Here is a 19,366-nt window from a genome sequence, read left to right on the forward strand (position 1 = left end):
CTTACAGTGATTTCCACCCCCCCACTACCACCAGAAGCACCAGCATCTTATTTATTAGGCCGAGCTGATGTTTCCACACGGCCATGGCAGAACTTGGGGAAGGACCACCACTGCCATCCTCCCCACAGCTTTCACCTTGGAGCGTAAAAGCCTTATTTAGCATAAACCCCCCAAATCCTGTTCCCCAAAGGAAGCTGGGCGCTCATCAGGGACTCACAAAACTCAGATAAACTTCTTGCTGGCTCTCCCCATGCCCATCACTCCTCTGGGCCACCCTTGCCATCAGAAAAAAAACCCAAACCAATAACCCCTTTTTTATGTATTACCCCAGTGCAGTGAGAGACACCATGAGATGGGAAGAGCCAAATACCCAGGAGGGACCAAGGACATCCTACAAATGTTTCTTATTACATTGACTTCTACCAATACTGGGTGTTTCTTTCTACCAATACTGGGTTTAAACCAATTCATTTGGGCTTTTTCCTGGAGGTCTACGGCACCTTATAAATGTAACCCTGCCAACTTTCACCACATGATGCATCTCCTGCAACAAGGAGCTGGTGAGGATACCAGACCACTCAAAACCACTGCAGGGCAAATCATGCAACCACCGGTGCCCTGACCCAAACCCGTAAGTGCCAGGTGGGTGCAACGGCCGCATCTTCCAGCTCAGCCTTAACCACCAGCTGCATCCAAGGGTGACAAGCTGGAGGACACTGGCTCAGCCACAGGACCGAGGTCTGATGGCAAAAAAACCCCAGGGGAGCAGCATGGAGAGCCCCGAAGAGATGCTACCACTGCTGCTTTCTTGCCCTACGGACATTACAGCATCACCACCACGGAAATCCCCCTGTGCGCCCGCCCGGGATGTTTATAAAGCCTCCAACCGCATGGGCTGGCTCCCAGTTCAGGGAGCTAAACAGGAATTTAAATTAATGAGCTTTGACTGTTCAGCGTGGCGCGGGTAGGGGGAGATGAGGGAGGCGAAAAAGAATCAAAAAAACGCCCATCGTGCCAGTCCTGGCTGCAGCTCCACACAAGAGTGGCTAGAAATTATCTGCTTATTCCTTTTTCCAGGAAAATTGTGCCTGTTGCTTCAGCAGTGCTGGTGAGACCATGGGAAGCCCAAGTGAGCCAGCCCCAATTTCAGCAAAATAGTTTAAAAAGGAATATAGATGATATAGATATATATATTGGAGGTAGGTCTTGAGATGGATTTTGGGCTATTTACCTCCCCAGGAAGAGGAGGGACAGCCTGGGGTACGTTAGAGCAGGGGAAAGCACTGCTCGGGGTGGGAGACTTTTCAAGGAGGTATCTGGGCTCCAGGGCCACCCGAAATGCTCGATGAGCCACAGGGACACTGGGCACCACATTCAGCTGCCTCCATCCCCTGGGAAGCAAGGGAGCAGGACCGGCACCCACAGCCCGTCTGGAGGGAGGGCAGCCCCTGCGTGTGAACGTAACGATGACCCACATGTAATGATAAGACGACAGTGATTGTATTTGTAATTGCCTTTTACTCCAGGAGGGCATATTTAAAGGGGATTTTTAAAAATTACACCAGCCCTGGAGGATATTTAAGCAATTAGCCCCGGCTATCATTAAGCATGCTTTAAAATCAATCAGGAGCCATCCTGATATGAGCCAGAGGGACAAATAATGTCCTTTGCTAGTGCCGGGACAGCAAACAAGGGGTCTGCCCCTGGTGTCCCCATTGAGGACATCGCTTTGGAGCAGGACCCACACTAAGGGTTATCTCCCCACTGAGGCAGGGGCAGCAACTCGGAAGGTTCTCTGTCCCCCTCCATCATGGAGGCTTTTGAGGTCCCTTTTTCAGCAGGTGGCTGTTAGCAGCGAGGTGCCCAGCGAGCACCCCTGGAACCCACACAAACCAGAGCGGGGCAAAAGCCAGGGGTAGGGACCACGCTTGAATTTCATCTTGTAGGTTATTTTTTTTCCTATTCGCTTCCATCAACACCAGTATCTGCAGAACCAGCCAATATACCGAAGCTGTCTCGGGCATGGGAGCACCGTGGCATGGCCCCATGCTTACCAAGTAACTGGCCTTGCGGTTTTTGCTGCAGCGGTGGAGATTTCTGCTCGGCATGGGCAACATGCTCGCGGCAGCATGGCTTTAACCTACCTGTGCCCCCAGCTAAACCCTAATCCCACACACCCAGCTCAGTGCCCGCCTCTGGCCCCTGTGGCTGCATCCTTTCCATCCCGAGCTGGTGCGGGGCAAAGCCACACAACTCCCACTGCGGCGGTATATTGCTTCATTAGTGATGCTTCGTTAGCAGGCGGTTGGTGAGCTGCACATTCTGCACCGATACCAGTGGTACAGCAGATAACTGTGGTCCAAGGCACTCACAACATGCCCAGAAACACCCTCAAATGTCTAAACACCCCAAAAAGCCCTTAGATTCCTAATCCCTGCCCCATGCATGGGTGCCCCTGCAGTACAGCCCTCCCAGGGCAGGCGGGGGGGCTCTGGGTTCTGGGGGACCCCAGGTGCCACAATGCTAACGCACCCACTGCAAAAAAGCATCTGCTGAGGACACATCTGCATCCCCCAAAGGTGGGTGCCGGTGCACCCCCAGCCCCATAATCTGGTCCAACTGCTGCCCCATAACTACTGCCAAATCTCTCCCCACATCCACAAACTCCCCCCCTTTTTTTTTTGGGGGGGGGGGGGGGGGGAGGAGGTGCTACTTTTCAAGCTGATGCCTTTTTGCAAAAGCCTGAGAGCAGCAGAGCTGGGAGGCAAACAGCCTCCGGCACACTCCAGGGCACCCGACTGCTTGTGCCCACACACCCCCTGTGCCCGCAGCCCTTACCTCGCCAGCTCTCTCAGACCCCCCCGTATTTTTCCCCTAACTCCTTCCAGCCAGGTAGTACCGGGCAGAACAAGCTCCCACGACCGGACACCTCCTCCCCTGTTTTATTTTACCGACAAAACCCAGGGCACCTGCTGGAAAAGCTTCTCACGTACACCCCGGCACCACAACATCCACCGGCATCGCCGCCTCGGCTCTGCTTTCCCAGATAATCTGGTGCCCGCTGTGGTTTAGTCCCACTTAGAAAAGAAGCAAAGAGCAAACCGGGGGCTCCCGTGGGGGACGCGTCCGCTGCATGAATTTAGCTTCCCCCCCCCCCCAACCAGGGTGTTGCATTCTGCTGCTGCCTTGGTTTTCTTAAGCCTGGCCTAGGCGGGCACACAAATATAATAGAGTAAAATTACAGTAGGGGTTCTGTCTAGTGCAAAGAGAGACGGAGCGGGATCAAGTGCCCTTCAGAAGCTGCATCTCATCTCCCCCAGGATAAACACTTTCATGTCACGGCGGCTGCTGGGGGGGATCGCTCTGCCTGCGGAGCTCGAGCAGCACGGCTTTCAGCTCTAGACAAGTTTCCACGCCGCAATCTCGTGGCAGGCAGGCACAGAAGCTCTCGCTTCAAGCAACTGCCTCTTCATTTATTAAAGAAATTAATAATAAAAAAAAAAAGGCGGGGGGTGGGGGGAAGTAAGCATTAATCCAAGCGTTCCCACCATTGCAGGGGAGGGATGCTGTGAGCGCTGTGCATGGAAAGTGGCCGTGGCTGGTGGCAGCGAGGCCAGAGATGGACTTCACAGTGCCCAATGGGTGAGTCAAGGCACCCAGCCATGGGGACCTGGGCGCCTGCGTGGCTCCCCGCATTCAGCCTCCCTGCCCAGGGGGATGCCCAGCCCCAAAGCCTGGCCCGTGACGGGGAGCTCAGCACCCCTTCCCACATCAGAGCAAAGCCCGTGCTTTGCCATTCCTAGAAGAAGCAGCAGGCAGCAAGGGCACGGAGCGGCATCCCACGCGCCAGGGCTCGGGTTGCACTTCCCAGAAGCGGGCAGCCGGGGAAGCCAAAATTAGCAGGCGACTAATTCTGCCCCTCGGTACATCCCCTGCTCCTGCACCACCATGACTGCTGCTTATCACCAGAAGATGCCGGCAAGCCCTTGCCTAGAGAAAAAATGAGATGAAACGAGCCCAGAAGCCACAGGACAACTTGCAAGGCAGGTCTTGGGGTTGCACCAAGCTCAGTCCCCAGGCCTGTATCACCTCACCCCCCCACATCGATACCCGGGTCCAGCTCTGCACACCCCAACGGGCGCTGGGGCAGGGAAGGCAGGCAGATACAGTTCCCAGCCTCCGGTTCAGCGCTGTAAGCTAACGCTGGGGTTATTTAAAGCCCGAGTTTTAGCAGCATTCAGCTACTGGTTGCGTGATCAGGATAAAAAATCGCAATCCTAATTCCTGGCCCCCCGGTGCCTATGGCAACTGGTATCCGTCTCCTTGGAAACTAATCTCGTGGTATTTGAACAATGTACCAAGGGCCTTTAATCTCCCAAACACTGTAAATCTTTATTCTAGCCTGCTCTCCTCCTACCCCAAGAGCCAACATAAAAAGCCCGTTGTTTTCCATGAAGTCACCAAGAGCCTAACTTGAATTTTATATTACACAGACACATCTTTTTGCTTTTTTTTTCCTTCCCTTTCGCACCCCCCCCCCCCCGCTAAATTAAGGAAAAATCCCATGTTCACGATGCCCACAGGTGCACCAGCACTGGCCCCACACCACAGTACAAGGTTTGCTTTCTCTGAACGGTGCCCAATGCTCTGTCCCGGCTATCGCCTCAGTTGGTGTGCCCACCTTGTGTCTGTCTAACCACGTACTGCTCCATGTAATAGTAACAAATAATGATAATTCTGAATTATCTAGCAGAAAAATCTCCAAACTGCAAATAGAGAGAGACGCAGCGCCCAGGCAGGGGGGACATGAGTTTGCAAGGGCTCAGCATAGGATGGCCCAGCCTGGTCCTCACCATGAAAGGGGATGCTGGCGTCTTGCTCCACAACACTCAACCCCAAGGTTTTATTCTTTTACAAAGCTGCTGTTGATGGCACTGATCCCTCCCAACCCCCGACTCCAGCCCATGGCCACCACTGCTCAGCACCGGCCTTCTGCTCTGCCCAAGGAGGTCCCCGATAGAGAGCCGCTACCTAATCTCATTAGTTTATCCCTAATATTTCTCTCTGGCTATTGGTGTCTCAGTGTCGAGTATTCCCTGTGTTTCAGGATGGGCTATTTGCTAATCCCACGCCTGGATAAGAATATAATCTCCGCCACATAAATAAGCTCAATAAAAAAAATAAAATTACTTTCTAAGAGGATGAAAGGAGGCTTGGAGATGGGAGCATCCTGCGCCCTGAGCTCCCCGCTCCTTCCCTCTCCCTTCTCCCTTATTTCATGGGATAGATTGGAAAGGCAAGAGCAGGTCCGGGGTCGCCCCAGCACTCACCCACTGCCCCAGCCCGGTGGCGGGGAGCACGTGTGCTGAGAGCCGGTGCCGCTGTGCCCTGTCACCCATGGCCTTGACGCCTGCCCAGAATCGGGCATCCCACGCAGGCAGGGGACTCATCACCGGCAATGGAGGAGCCTTTGCTGAAGCCGGGCACACAGCCACCCCTGCGTGACCCTCCAAGGGAGCCAGCAGTGCCACCTGGAAGGGGGAGGCTGCCGGCAGCTGCTGCCCCAGCCAGCCTGGATCCCCATTTCCTTCCTGGGCAGCCTCTGGCCATGGCACCAGCCCCGAAACCGGCTGTTTCTCATGCAAACCCCAGCAAACCCCGCCATTACTGTGGCGCTATCAGGGATCGGCATCACCGCCGGCTGCCAGACACAAACAGCCGCGGGTGCCGCATGGCCCCCACCCAGCTCAGGCACAGGCATCACCCTCCACTGGCAGACGATGCGCCGGGAGCCACTGGGACCGGCCACGGACACTCTGGCTTCCCTGGACCCTGGCATCACAACCAGCATCACGATGGCTGCAGCGCCAGGTCCTGCTGTGCTGCTCCTGCATCCCAAGAGCAGCATCCCGGTGGCTGGGGGCAGCCCAGGGGCTGGTAGAGTCATGCACCTCCAACGTGTCCCCACCGGTGTCACCGTCCCTGCAGCTCTCATGGGGAGATTCGCTGGTGTCTAATACAGCTTGGGTGCGCACCGTACCATTTTCCCCCGCCACGTTCACGGGGGCTCAGCATTTTTGAACACAGTGCCCTGAGCACAGCAAACTCTGCTACGCTGGGTGGCAGCCACCCAGCAGGGAGGGGACAGGCAGACAGACGGATGGGGACAAACCCACACCCAGAGACGGTGATTACACACCCATGGGTGCCAAACTGCCAATTCCCTGGCGACGCCTGTGCCCCTTGGGGCTGTGGGAGCTGCCCACGTGCATCAGTGCCTTCACCTGGGAAGGGCGATGCAGCATCCCGGGGGGTTCGTGGTGGTGCTGGGTCCCGCCTTGCCCGGGTGGTGGGATTTGGGATGCGGTGGGGTGGGAAGGCAGCAGGCGTGGGGCGGAGGCGGCGGGAGCGGCTCCGATAGCCAGTGATTGGAGCCATGACTCAAAGGCTGCCCTGGGGAGCCCTGCAAGGACTGCCCCGGGCTGGCCAGGATCTGGCCCTAAACTACAGCCAGGCCCTCTCCCACACGCTGCTGCTCAGGGTTACGCCGGGACAAGGTGACCTGGCCGCTGCCACCTCCTCCCTCCCGGGCTGTGCCAGTGCTTGGGCCCCAGCATAGTGGCCTGGGCCAGCATTTCCCTTCCCCTGATGCCTCGACCCCCCCGAAGCACACAAGCCCCTTCTTGCACAGGGGAGAGCTGGCCTGTGACCAGCCCCAGCTCCCACAACTTTGGGGGGACGCCGCCCGCCTTGACAGTGGGCCAGTTCAGCTCACCGACCCCCAGCCGACCAGCCATCCCCACGCCGCTCACCCCACACCGGGGCAGCCTAGCAAGGGTAATCAGCCAGCAGAGGGGTCCCCCAACACCAGCAAGAAGGGGGCCCCCAGGGGTGCTGAGCCCCAGCCCCGAGCCCCCACGGTGCTGGCACTGCCACGACCACGACACGGCACACGGGCACGAACCCAGCGCAGCCTGAGGTCTCGCAGAAACACATGTTCCCCCCTGCTAAATTCCGGCTTAATTCTCATTTCCATTGTGTTATGAAACACATTATCTGTTGAAACTAAGTCAACAGTTGTTTGCATTTACGTGTAAACACAGCGAATATTAGGAACGGGGCCAGCATTATATTTGCATACGAAATGCTGCCTGCGCTGCCCTCTCTCCCTGGCTCTTCTCCATCCCTGCAGTTAAAGACACCAGGATGCAGAGAGACGGTGAAACCCAAGACAGGAGCAGCCTGAGAAGCAAAACCCCCTTGTTTTTTCCCTCTCTATTTTTATTTCTGTGCAGCAAGAGAAAAAAACCCATCCCTTTAAACCCATGTAACGCACCGACACGCACACCCCCTTCATCTTGGGCCCAAACCAAAACCGCTTCAAATTCCCAATGATACGCATATCTTATCAGGCCCGCTTTGCATAGCGCATAAATATTTATTTGCTTTTAATCCTGCAAAGCAAACCTGCCTCGTGGCACATTTCCCTTAATCGGCAGCTCCGGCGCCCGACGAAGCGCCCAGAGAAGCGGCGTCCCAGATTCGGAACCTGCTTTGGGTGTGAGGGCAGGGAAATCAGCACCCAACGCCCAGCACCCGGCGCCTCTCGGGGTGCCTGGGGCAGGTTCAGGGGGTGCTGAGGCAGCTGGAAGGCACCCCGGTTCCCTGCCACTGGGGAAAACAAGAGCTTGGCTCAGACACCCCATAAATAACAGAAAATAAATACATGTGCATTGTGGTTTGGGTGTCAGAGGTGGCTCAGTGCCGGTGTGGCTCTGAGATGGTGATGCTGCCAGGAGAGGTGACACCAGGGGTGGGGACTGGCCCCCCAAAAAATGAGATTTTTGGGGCTGAGCACCTTGTCACGGGGAAGGCAGAGAGCACACAGTTTAGTTTTTGGGCTTGCGGCTTATTTTTTGCACTTGGGCTTGTCGAGTTGAAAAACAGAAACCCTCCAATGTGGACACTTATGAGATGGGAAACGAGGGGCTGCAGCGCTGGGGAACAGCTCGGGTTACCACCATCTACCCATCACCCCGGTTCAGGATGCTGCCAAGCACAGACCCATGCCCCAAACCCTGCCGAGACCCGCACAACCTCACACACCACGAAACCTGTAGAAACCGATATAAAAATGTGAATTTTCAAACATCAAATCACCCCAACACCAAAAGCCCCCGAATTACCTCTTGCTTCAGCCAGAAGGATGGGAAGCAGTGTGCTCACCCACATCCACTCCCGCTCCACGGCAATCAAAGCGTTCGCATCGGGACCCACGGAGCCTGAGATTGTGAATTCATTTCTTAATCAGTTCCCCTTAAATAGGTGGCAAGCGATCAGGCAAGGGGCACCCACTGCCCCGCAGCAAGGGTGCTGAGCCCGGGGGAGCCAGCGTGCTCTCGGCACAGCTCTGCGCCATGCGCAGCCACAGAGCGGGTAAAGACGGAGCTACTTTCTAGTGGGCAAGTAAATATTTAAATAGGCAGCTGTATTTCAGCCACTCCGCCACCGTGCCTCATCCTCTGTGAAGCTGCTGGCTCGGATGGAGCCCAAAAATCTAATTAAAAGCAAAATGCTGGTTTCCCCCCAAGATGGGAGGAAGCACCTTAATCTCTGCCCAAGGCCAGTGATCCCGGAGGAGAAACCACCCCAGCCACCTTACAAGAGGCTTTCCCTGGGTGCTAAGTGTGATCTCTCATCTCTCTAGCATCTTCACACAGTGAACCTCGCAGCCCGAATCTGTGACCCCCAGCGCACCAGCACCTCCAAGGAGGGGTACCGCTCCATCCTCCCCCAGCCCCTGTGCACATCACCTCACTGCCGGGGACACGAAACACCCCGAAGAGGCAGCCTGGCTCTCCCCAGCATCCTTCCAGCCACTCAGAATACCAAGGGCAATAAAGAGAGACTCAAGCAGAAAGCAAAATCAATACTGAGAAGGAAGGTTCTGGGCTTGAACGCCTTCCGTAGCATCGCCGGTGAAAAGTGGGTTAGTGAAGGAGGGGGGTGGAAAGGACAGAAACCCTCGGCACACCCACAGCACATGGGTTTAAGAGGAACGGCATTTGCTCTAAGGTTTTCTATAGGCATCACTGACGGTTTTGAGGTGGGGAAGCATGTAGGGGGGGCGCAGACCCAACCCAGCACCCCCTGAGCCTCATCTGACCACAAGAAAAGAGTTATGGGGAGGAGAAAGGAAGGGCACCCCAGCACCACATCCTGGCTCCCACCCAGGCGATGCCGACGTGCACCCATTTTGCTTTTGGGGGGTGCGGAGGCGCAGGGAAGGGGCACAGAGGCCAGCAGGCTGTCTGCCAGCCTCCCACGGCTCCCCTCGCTCACAGCCCCGACCAGAGCCATTTCCCTTCCTGCTCTCCCAGACTTGCACCTCCGAGGGGCTGGCTCCGGCTGCCGACTGGCATCGCCATCCCTGCCCCAACTGGGACAGCAACCGGGGGGAGCAAAGCCCACCCGTAACATGGGAAAGCCCGCATCCCAGAGCATCCTCAGCAGGGGCCACCACAGCGGCGACAACTCCACGCTATTTTTAATTACCAGGTTGAAAATAATAAAGGATGTCTACGTGCTCTGCCACACAAATGGCAACCCAGCGCAAGCCCAGCTGTTAAAAATAGCCCTTTCCAGAAGCGCGGCTGCCAGCCACCCACAGGCACCCTTGGCCCCATGAGACGCACGCTCCACTCCATCCATCGGCATCACCGCATCAGGTCCACAGCATGCCGGAAGGTCAGTGAACATGGAAATACGCATCTTACATAAATGAAATAAAATAACCAGAAGCCAAAAAAAAAAAAAAAAATTCAACGATACCTATGATGCTAGGGGAGAAAGAAAGAACTCAGGGGGAAGAAAATTTCTCAGCGATGAAACCACAACCCAAGCAGCCTGCTTTGAGAGAGTATTTAAAGATGAGGGGATTTGTGCGCTTCGAGGTGCGGAGGGGACACAAGCATCACCCTTGCCGGCAGCTAAAGTAGAGGAAACTTTTGTATCACTGCGGCAGTGCCGGAGCCAGCTTTTATCATGGAGAGCCTCGTGTGCAGGCAACGATAGGGCTGGATTTCTGCAGGTGTAATTCCCACGGAGATAAAGACCTTGTTTTTCAACAAGCTACGGCATCGTACATAAATTACAACAGCAAGCATGGGGAAACAAAGAGGTTTTCAAGAGAGTGCGTAATCCTCAGAGGGACGGTGCGGGGAAACCCGGCAGGTGGCTGTGGGGAGATGTCGCAGGAGATGTGGGGCTAATCTCATGCTCTCCCACCCCCTGGAAAAGAATAAACCTTTGGGCAAGTGGGGGGAAAAAATAATTAGCCCACTCAAACGAAAAGTATTTGAAGGGCGCAGGATGGGGATGGGATTGGATGCTGGGATGCACCGCCGCTGCCTGCTCTTCCTTGCAGTGGGATCCAGCAAGGAGCAGCAGGAAGGGCACAGGTGGGTGCTGGATCCATCCTGGAGCCAGCCCTTTGCTCCGGGAGCTTACACAGGGAGGGCTGGGGGGGCACAGCACCAGGGCGCTCAGCTCACGGGACTCAGGTCACGCTCGTCTTTTTTTCTCCTCTCTCTTTTTAACTAAGATAAATAAATACAACCTGACACTAATTCTAACGGGTTTCATAAATGTTTAATGTCCTGTTAAAGGTCGCTGGCTGCCCACTCCCGCCACAGATCTGCAGGAACAGCACATGGGCCACTCGGGCTGAACTGTGCCGTTCCACCAGGGATCCGACGGCCGGCACGCTGCTCTCCCACCGGGCATCGCCTGGCGTGTGCCAGAAACCTGCCGCCAACCCCCTGCCAAGCTTCATCCGGGGATGTCTGCATTTTGGGGTGGGGACGGACGGGGGGGACAAAAATACCAAGCTCTAATCCGGGGTACGATGCTGTAATTTCACTTCAAGGGTTTCTAGGCATTTTTCCCCAGAAAGCTGAGATGAAATTACAGCCCGGCAATGCCCTTAAAGGGTGCGGAGCAATTTATTTTCAGTGATCCTCCTCTAATGAAGCTAATTTATAACCTTGTCAGAAGGCGCACGCAGACTTGGGGCACCGGCACAGCTCCCTTCCCCCCGCCTGCCTTTCCCAGGATGAAAACCTCCAACCCAAACCCCAACCAGGATGTTTATTTAAGGCCCAAAACCCCAAAGGCACTTTAAACAAGCAGAGTTCCTCACATATTTTGCCAACGGAGCGCAATCCTTCCTGCCGATTGCAAAAGGGCTTCCAATGGCGGGGGGGGTGGGGGGGCTGGGGGGGTGGGGGGGTGTCCCTGCTGCCAGCAGGACGGGGGTACCCCACACTGCTCGGATGGGAGCAAGGATGATGCTGTGGGACCCCAGGACCTGGGAGCTTCTTGGGGTGTCCTTGCAGACCAGAGCATCCCCACGCGTTGGGGTCTCCACAGCGCTCAGCAAAGTGGTGACCCAGTTTTGGAAGGACCTGCCGACACCATCACAACAGCCCCACCGCGCTCTGATGGGAATCGCTCCTCACCAGCTGGAAGGGTTCAACAGCTCATCCCCTGTCCGGTTAAAAGAGAGGAAACCATAGGAAAAAGCCCTTTCTCCATCCATACCAACCCCTCGTGTTTCTCCTAGGACACACAAGACCCACGGCAGCCACCGGTGAGAAGGAGCAGGGAAGAAGCGGAGTGGCAGCAGCTCCCACTGCCCTGCCAGCGCCGCACAGCAGCACTTTAGCAGATGGTGGATCGTAACATCGTTATATTTACCTAACGAGATTGCTTTATTGTAGCCCTCCAACAATAAAGCCAGAGCATCTAAAGGCGGCGGCCAACTCCTGGGCTTCGACAACACAGGTGCCAAAAAAAAATAAATATCTACATTTTAAATCTATATATAAATCACGATCTCAGAGGTCACGTTAATACACCGTTTTCCCCCCACACACATACGCTAAACCACATGTGACTTGTATGCAACAAAAAAAGATGCACAATTCAATGCTTTACATCCTTCTAAGGTCCCGGGAGCAGAGCTGCAAGAGCAATTTGGGTGCTGCCACGGGTGCGCGGGGCTCAGACCCCCAGCGCCAGCCAGGACAGGCAGCACGCGTGCCAGCGACGCCGCTCCTCCAGCCGAGGGCTACCGCTGGTTGCTGGCACAGCCGGCGGGGTCCTAGCCTCCTAAATACTAATGCAACACAAATAATAAAGATAATTCCCACATATTTAATCATTGCCAGATCTCTGGGTAGAAATGGTAATCAGGCCCCTACTAATTAGGGAGACATAATCCTGCCTTTCCTACAGGTTTTTCCATCCCCATCACCTACCCTGCAAGGAAAGAAGCAGAAAGCTGACCCGATAGGGAGGAGGGTGACTTTGATGGAAGCCTCAAATAGGTCCCAAAGCCCGACCGCAGTGGGCACAGCACCATCCTGCCAGGGCTGGGGGGGACATGCCACAACCCCCATCCTGCGGGGCTTGGCGCCAGTTCAGCCCCAAATGCAAACCATCCTTTACGATGGTTTTAGGGTTTTTTTTATTTTGAGAAGCTCCGAGCAGCAGCATCCATCCAGGGAAAACCTGCCCCTTGCCACATGCGCCCCTCTGGGGTCTCCGTCCCGCAGCAGGGTACGGACCAGCAGCCCCACAGCTCATCTCAAGCCTCATCCCAAAATTTGGGTATCCCGGAGGCTCTCCCTGGTGGCTGCTGGTAGGCGAGGGCAGCGCCAGCCTTACCGGCACTGCTCCCTGCTGCTGTCACCCATGTGCCATGCCACGCGTGCTCCCCAGTGCCAAGCCCTTACAAAGTGGCTGAGCTTAATTTCAGGCACGAGGGTTGCCACTAATTAGAAGCAGGGCTGGGTCTGCCTCTTTCACCTGTGCGTGCCAGTGGAGGGGGCTCTGCCCGCCTCCAGGGAACCACCTCCATCCCCGGCACCGTGGTGGGAGCCAGCCCCACCGCCCAGGGCCAACCCTTGGGTGCCACCGGGCTGGAGCTCCAGCAGCAGATGAGCAACCCGGTGGCCGGTGGCCAGGGTCCCAGGGCAAGGTCACCTCACGCGGGCCATTTCCCAGGCAGGAGGCACGTCCACGCAGCCACAGGTCCAGGCAAGTTGTGAGCTCTGCCACGACCCGGGCGCAGGGACACGCTCATCCCTGCGCGCCACCCTTTGAAGGTGGGCAAAGGATCTTCTCTCACGGCCACAGGATAAGCCCCAGGAGATCTTCACCTACTGCGATGGCTTCATTTCCCGGGTGTTACCTTGCTCTGGAGCACTCCTGCTCTGCTCACCACGAGTTTTCTCTAAGCCAGGCTGACTGCCCTGATGTCCTTCTAACCAAGAGTTAGAGGGAAAGCTTTCTGGGCTGTTTTTTTTTCTTTTTTTTTTAGCAAAGGAGAAGGAAGCCAAGGGCTCCTTAACACATCCACCCCCTCCCTTGGCCAGGGACGGGGCTTAGCTCCTACCTCTTCACCAAACACTTCTTCCCATGTAAAGGGACTTCCCAGCCCCACTTCAAACCACCCCATAAAGCTGCTGATTATCAGGGCCTGGGCACCACACGTTTCTCTTGGAAGCACGCAAATCCCTCTGACCTCTATCCACCCATTCCAGAGGGAGGTTTCTCCTCCAGGAGCATCCCAGCTAAGCAGGACACACAAGCCCTGGCAGCAACCAGCACACACCACCAAAAAGCGCGAGAAATGCTTCAAAAAATAAAAAAGGTGACAAAACATTCCTCCCACCAGTGTTCCTCCTGGCCATCTCCTGAGGGATCTACACCCCAACGCACCCCCGAGCTCCCAGGTTTCCCTCTGCCCAAGGTGCTCCAGGAGCAGATCAGCAGCAGGCCCATAGTGCCCACCACGAGCCTGTGCGCCCACCTGCCTGCACCCACTTGGATGGCTCAGCAGTGCAGCACGCCACATCGGGGATGTCACCCACGGGCAGGGGACATCTGGGTTTGTCCCCTTCCATCTCCTGGGGCAGAGGACCCAGACAGGCAGGCGGGCGCTGGATGACACATTTCCAGGAGCCCTCCTGGGTCCACACCAACCTCCCCGCCGGCGCCTGCTCCTTTTGATGTTGCACATTTAAAGAAAACAAAGACAGACACTTCATCCCTCAGGTGAGAGGTGGAGATCAGCTCTGAGGGGGGAAGCCCTGGTAAAGGACAGTGACATCCACGTGGACACACAGCAGCAGAGCTGTGCTCCTCACCAGTCCCTGCTCGTCCCGCTGAGGTTGATTCTCTTCTTGAACCAGCCAGGCCAGCACGGAGCAGAGTCAAGGAAACGTGAAGCCAGAAAACTCAAACAGAAGCTGTTTGCCTGCAGGAATGTAAATCCCACCTCGGTACAACTGCTCTCCAGGAGGGGCTTCGTGTGCCGAGTGCTTTTCTTCGCAGCATCCTACCTAGGGCAGCAGCAAAGCTTCCTTTCCCACAGGTAAGTCCCTCAGAAATCCCTGCCAAAGCGTTCGTAAGGCAGCGTTTGGCAGCAGCTCCCGAAACAGGATGAGATGCGGGGATATTCCCACAACAGCCATGCCCCAGCTGCTTTGGGGGATTTCTCCGGCTGCAGCCCCCACCCCAGCGCATCGCTCCCCCCCCACCACAGGAGCAGCATGTGGCAGGGACGAGCACCTACCCGGGCTCACTTGACATTTTTCTCTTGGGCTTGAAGCAAATTCAGCCACCAGGGCTGCCCTAAGAAACGAAGCATCGAACCGGTGAGTGAAAACCCCCAAAGACCACCTGGAGCCTGGCCACCACGCAGCCCCGAGCCTCCCACCGCTTCTGACCGGGCTGAAGGCTCCTCACCTCTTTTCAAAGACAATCATAGAATCATTTAAGTTGGAAAAGACCTTTGAGATCATCGAGTCCCACCGTTAACCCAGCACTGGAAGCCCACCATATCCCTAAGCACTGCATCTACACATCTTTTAAACACCTCCTGGACGGTGAGTCCACCACCTCCCCGGGCAGTCTGTTCCAGTGCCCAACCGCTTTTTTGTGGAAGAAATTTTTCCTAAAAGGCCTCAAGAGATGTGAATAAAACACGTTCTGTGAAGGGCCAGGCTGCAACAGGGCAGAGCAAAGTCATGGGAAACCTTGCTCCTGTTTGCACGTACCTGCCACCTCCCTGGCAAACCCGCGGCCAGGGCTGCTCTCCACCCCCAGCCCCACTGCTCAGACCAGCATCCAGATGGACACCAGAAGCCCTTCCCGACAGCTTCCAGCTGGGCTCTTCCCAATAAATGAATCAATAAACACATTTTTAGCTCCTGGATGGATATCTCCATCCTGAGAAGGGGCTCCCAGTACGTTCTTTCCTCTCCTTCTCCCTGTCCTTGAGAGGGGAAGGCTTCTGGTGGTGGCAAACCCACCCCAGGTGCCTTCAGCATCTGCCTCTGCTCTCCACAAAGCCCCAGAGGAGGTTGGGCATTGCCAAGAAGGTGCAACACGGGCAGACATGGCTGGAGGGGCAGCAGAGCATGGGCACCAGCACAGCCCCTTGCCCCAAACCATCACCTACCACTTAAACCCAAGCGCAGCCATCCTGGGAGCAGCACTCCCCATCCACACCTCCACTGCCATGAGGATCCAGCACCACATCCACCCACCACAGGCATCTGCAAAGGGATGCCGGCAGCACAAGGAGCAATCATGCCCGCTGGCCACCGGGCAGGGCAAGGCACTGCTGCCCAAGCCGACGACGGCCACCGCCGAGCCCTGTGCCCACCCCAGGGGTCAGCCCCGCAGTGGGCCACCGGCTGGGGACGAGCCTGGCCGGTGACCGGAGTTCCTCCACATTCCTCCAGCCTGGCTGCCGGGGTGCAGAAATTCCCAAAGGAAGTACGGGGCATTGATAATTGCCGAAAAAAATCTGAGCTATTTCCTGCAGGAGCAGAAGATGGGAATCCCCCATCAGCTCCAACGGCGAGAGGTCGCTTGTTTTGGTCTGGGATTTTGGGGTTTGGGGTTTTTTTCTCCTTCCTTTAAGCAGAACATCGCTCAAGTCATACGTGATGCACATCAAGTGGGACAGCCAGAACTGTCCTCTGTGCTGGCCCCAAAGCCCACCCTCCTGGTCACCTCCTGCCCCACGCAAGGTCCCACCGGACACCTACCAGCACCGTGCCGGGCTGCCACGAGGGCACCACGTCTCTCACCCGGGCTGGTAGGGCAGGTTCCTAAATACATCCCTGAGCAGGTTCCTAAATACATCCCTGAGCAGGTTCCTTCCCTCTTACTCTTGGCTTCTCATTAGCAAACCTGAACGAGCAGCGACCCAGGGCAGCACCAGCAGCTCCCCTGCCCAGCCGTGACAGCCCTCCCGGGAGGGACAGCAGAGGGAGGCCATGATGGCCACCAGCGCCCGTCCCCCTCCATCACCCCCAGCTCCTGCAAGCACCCCGCCAGCGCAGCCACCCGACCCCTGCCCGCACCAGCGGCCACACATCCCGGGCAGGGATCACCCCAAAAACGCGGCCTTGGGGGGCAACGCCAGCCCGGATAGCAGCGGGGCAGGGCAGCCCCGTGGCACAGCGGGACACCCAGTCCGGTGGTCACTGGCACCCTGGCACCAGGGGCAGCCACACCACGCTGCCGCGGCTCAAAGGTGGCTCGGGCACCCGGCTGACAGCTCGCCACCGGCCCAGGGCTCGCTGCCCTGGGGGGGCCACAGGCCACGGCAGAGGCACCGAACCACGGCCTTTAGCCCCCCAGCCCCTTGGCCACCAGCAGGGTCAGGTCTGCCACCGGCAGCTGCTGCACCGCTTTCTCATCTCCGAGCGGGTGCTGCGGCCGTTCCCCCGGAGCAGGGAATTTCGCGGGCTCGGACGGGTGACAGCCGGTACAGCGGGGCTGCCTGCGCTGGCGGGGACCGGAGACCCGGGATCTTGCGGAATTAACGGCGCTCATGTGCAGGATTAATCCCCAGCAGCTCCTCCAGCAGGAGCAGACACCCCAAAGCGGGGGGCTCCCGTCACACGAGGCTCCGTGCCACTGTCCCCAGCCGGTTCCAGCATCCGGAGCCTGCACGCCAACGGGCAACGATGCAGCAGGAGGCCGAGCCACGGACCCCCAAGCACCCGCGACACCCAGCCCCGTGGCTCTGCAGTGATGCTCGGCGGCACCCCCACCTCCCGAAGCGCTCTCGCCGCAAGCCCCCAGCGTTACCTGCACGGCTCCGAGGCTCACTCCGGCGCAAGGCGCATTAACAGCATCGCTCCGATGGACGGATAGCCCAGCTAAACCTGCCGCCAGCCCCACGCGCTGGAAGGACAAGGGCACCGGCTCCCCAGGGAGCAACTTTCTCCCCATCACGACTACCCCCACGCACCCAGAGCCCCCGGCTCGCCCCCGCCAGCCCCGGGGGGCCACAGAGGATGCCTGTCGCTCCAGCCCGTGGGCCACCGTGCGAGGCCGGGTGGCCAGCCCCAGCCGAAGCCCCCAGCGCTTCGTCAGCTCAACCCTGTTTCTATTTCCAGCCGCGCTGCTGTTGCTCCCCATGCCGGCGGAGGCGAGCCCCGGCACCCCACTTGCCGCTTCCCCCCTGTTCGGCACCGCCGGGCGCAGCTGGGGCAAGTGGTAGCCCTGGGGCTGCCTTAGGCACATGGGACATCGTTGGGGTGGTGGGCACCGAAGGCCAGCCCGGCATCCCCTGCCCCACCGCCCCGGCACCATCGCCCCCCCCAGCCCCCTGCCTTACCGCCCCAAGCACCCCTGCAGCGCTGGCACCCCCAACCCCTAATGCCCCCCCCCCCAGCCTTATTGCCTCTTGGCATCCCCCCAGCCCTGCTGGACCCCACCAACCCCAAGCCCCAGCATCACCCCCAGCATTCCCTCCCACCAGCCCTAATGCCCCCCAAGCCCCAAAGAGCTCAACACCCCCCACAGCCCCACCAACCCCAGCATCCCCCCAGAGCCCTCCAGCCCCCCAACATCCCCCCAGTCCTATTACCCTGCAGCATCCCCCAGCCTCAGCACCCCCCCACCCCACAGCCCTATCGCTCCCCAGCATCCCCCAGCCCTCCTGCCCCCCGCATCCCCCAGCATCGCTATCACCCCCCAGCAGCCCCCGAACCCCCGGCACCCCACCACCCCGCAACCCTATTCCCCAAGCATCCCCCAGCCCTACCACCCCCCAGCACCCCTCTCCACGAACCCAGCACCCTCTCACCCCTATTCCCCCCAGCATCCCCCAGCCCTACCACCCCCCCCCACGAACCCCCCACCTCCCCACCCCTATTCCCCCCCAGCATCCCCCAAACCGTGCCGCCTCCCCAACACCCCCCTTGGCCCACCGTTCCCCCCCGCACTGCTACATCCAGGACTGGGACTGAGGGGGGGGGTGGGCACATTGGGGGGGGGGGGGGGGGGGGGCAAAACTTTTCCTTACCGCGGGCGGCTCGGGCGCGGCGCTCCTGCCTCCCCCGGCGAGGCTGCGCGGGAGCGGCGGGAGCGGCGGGGGCGGGCGGGCGGGGGCCGGGATGGAGCCGCCTCCCGCCTCCCGCCGCCTCCCTCCTCCCCGGGCGGAGCCGGTGCTGCCCGATGGGGCTTAAAGACAAGAAAAAGGAAGGAGGGAAGGCGGGGGGGGGGAAGAGGGGGAAAAAAAAAAAGGGAAAAAAAAAAGGAGGGAGGGGGGGCGTTAAAAAAAAAAAATCCCACCCCAAACTGGGAAAGGAGAGCAGCTCTTTGTTCTGTAATCCCAGTAAAAGTGCCAGCCATTCGCCCCGCCGCTAATCCCAACCCCGCTCAACGGCACCATCCATTGGCTGCCATTTACATACGGGATTAAGCAGCCCGATAACCGGCCGGGGGGGTTGGGGGGAGGGCTGAGCTCTATTAAGTCCTTTCATGCCGCTCCGGAGCCGTGCCGAGAGGCGCCGAGCCGAGCCGTTCCAGCTGGACACGGCTCGGCGCGGCTCGGCACGGTAGCCCACTTGGTTCCTGGGGTGGTCACAGGGGTGCAATGGGGACCTGTCGCCACCTGTTGGCGTTGGCATGGCTCGGCTTGGCACGGTTCGGCACGCTCCTTGTGTGGTTTGGCACGGTATGGCTTGGCACAGCTTTGCCCTGGTAGAGTTTGGCTTGGCACGGCTTGGTCCTGCGTGGCTCAGCATGGCACGACATCGCCCCGTGTAGCTTGTCTCAGCTCGGTATGGCACGGCATGGCTCAGCACAGCTCTGTGCAGCATGGCACAGCTCGACATGGCCTGGCACGGCTCTGCTCAGGTTAGCACACCTTGGTTTAGCACGGCATGGTTTGGCACAGCCTGGCTTTGCACAGCTCGGCACGGCATAGCACAGCATGGCACAGTCTTGCCCTGCATAGTTAGCTCAGCACGGCTTGGCTTAGCATGGCACA

At 58.1% G+C, this 19,366-nt stretch overlaps 1 protein-coding gene across 7 annotated transcripts in view; it reads right to left on the minus strand.

The window, feature by feature from the left end:
• GTF2IRD1 (GTF2I repeat domain containing 1) overlaps positions 1-18,525 on the minus strand; it is a 67,658-nt gene extending 49,133 nt beyond the window's left edge. For 4 of the 7 annotated variants that reach the window (XR_008746020.1, XM_055797236.1, XM_055797235.1 and 1 more), the window contains exon 1: positions 18,398-18,525. The gene's annotated coding sequence lies outside the window, so the exon portion shown is untranslated. The remainder of the gene's footprint in view (positions 1-18,397) is intronic. The other 3 variants (XM_055797232.1, XM_055797231.1, XM_055797230.1) reach the window with 1 other exon arrangement.
• Positions 18,526-19,366: the final 841 nt, after the last annotated feature.

The sequence above is a fragment of the Falco peregrinus genome, chromosome 2 (assembly GCF_023634155.1).
Source record: "Falco peregrinus isolate bFalPer1 chromosome 2, bFalPer1.pri, whole genome shotgun sequence".
Classification (NCBI taxonomy): Eukaryota; Metazoa; Chordata; class Aves; order Falconiformes; family Falconidae; genus Falco; species Falco peregrinus.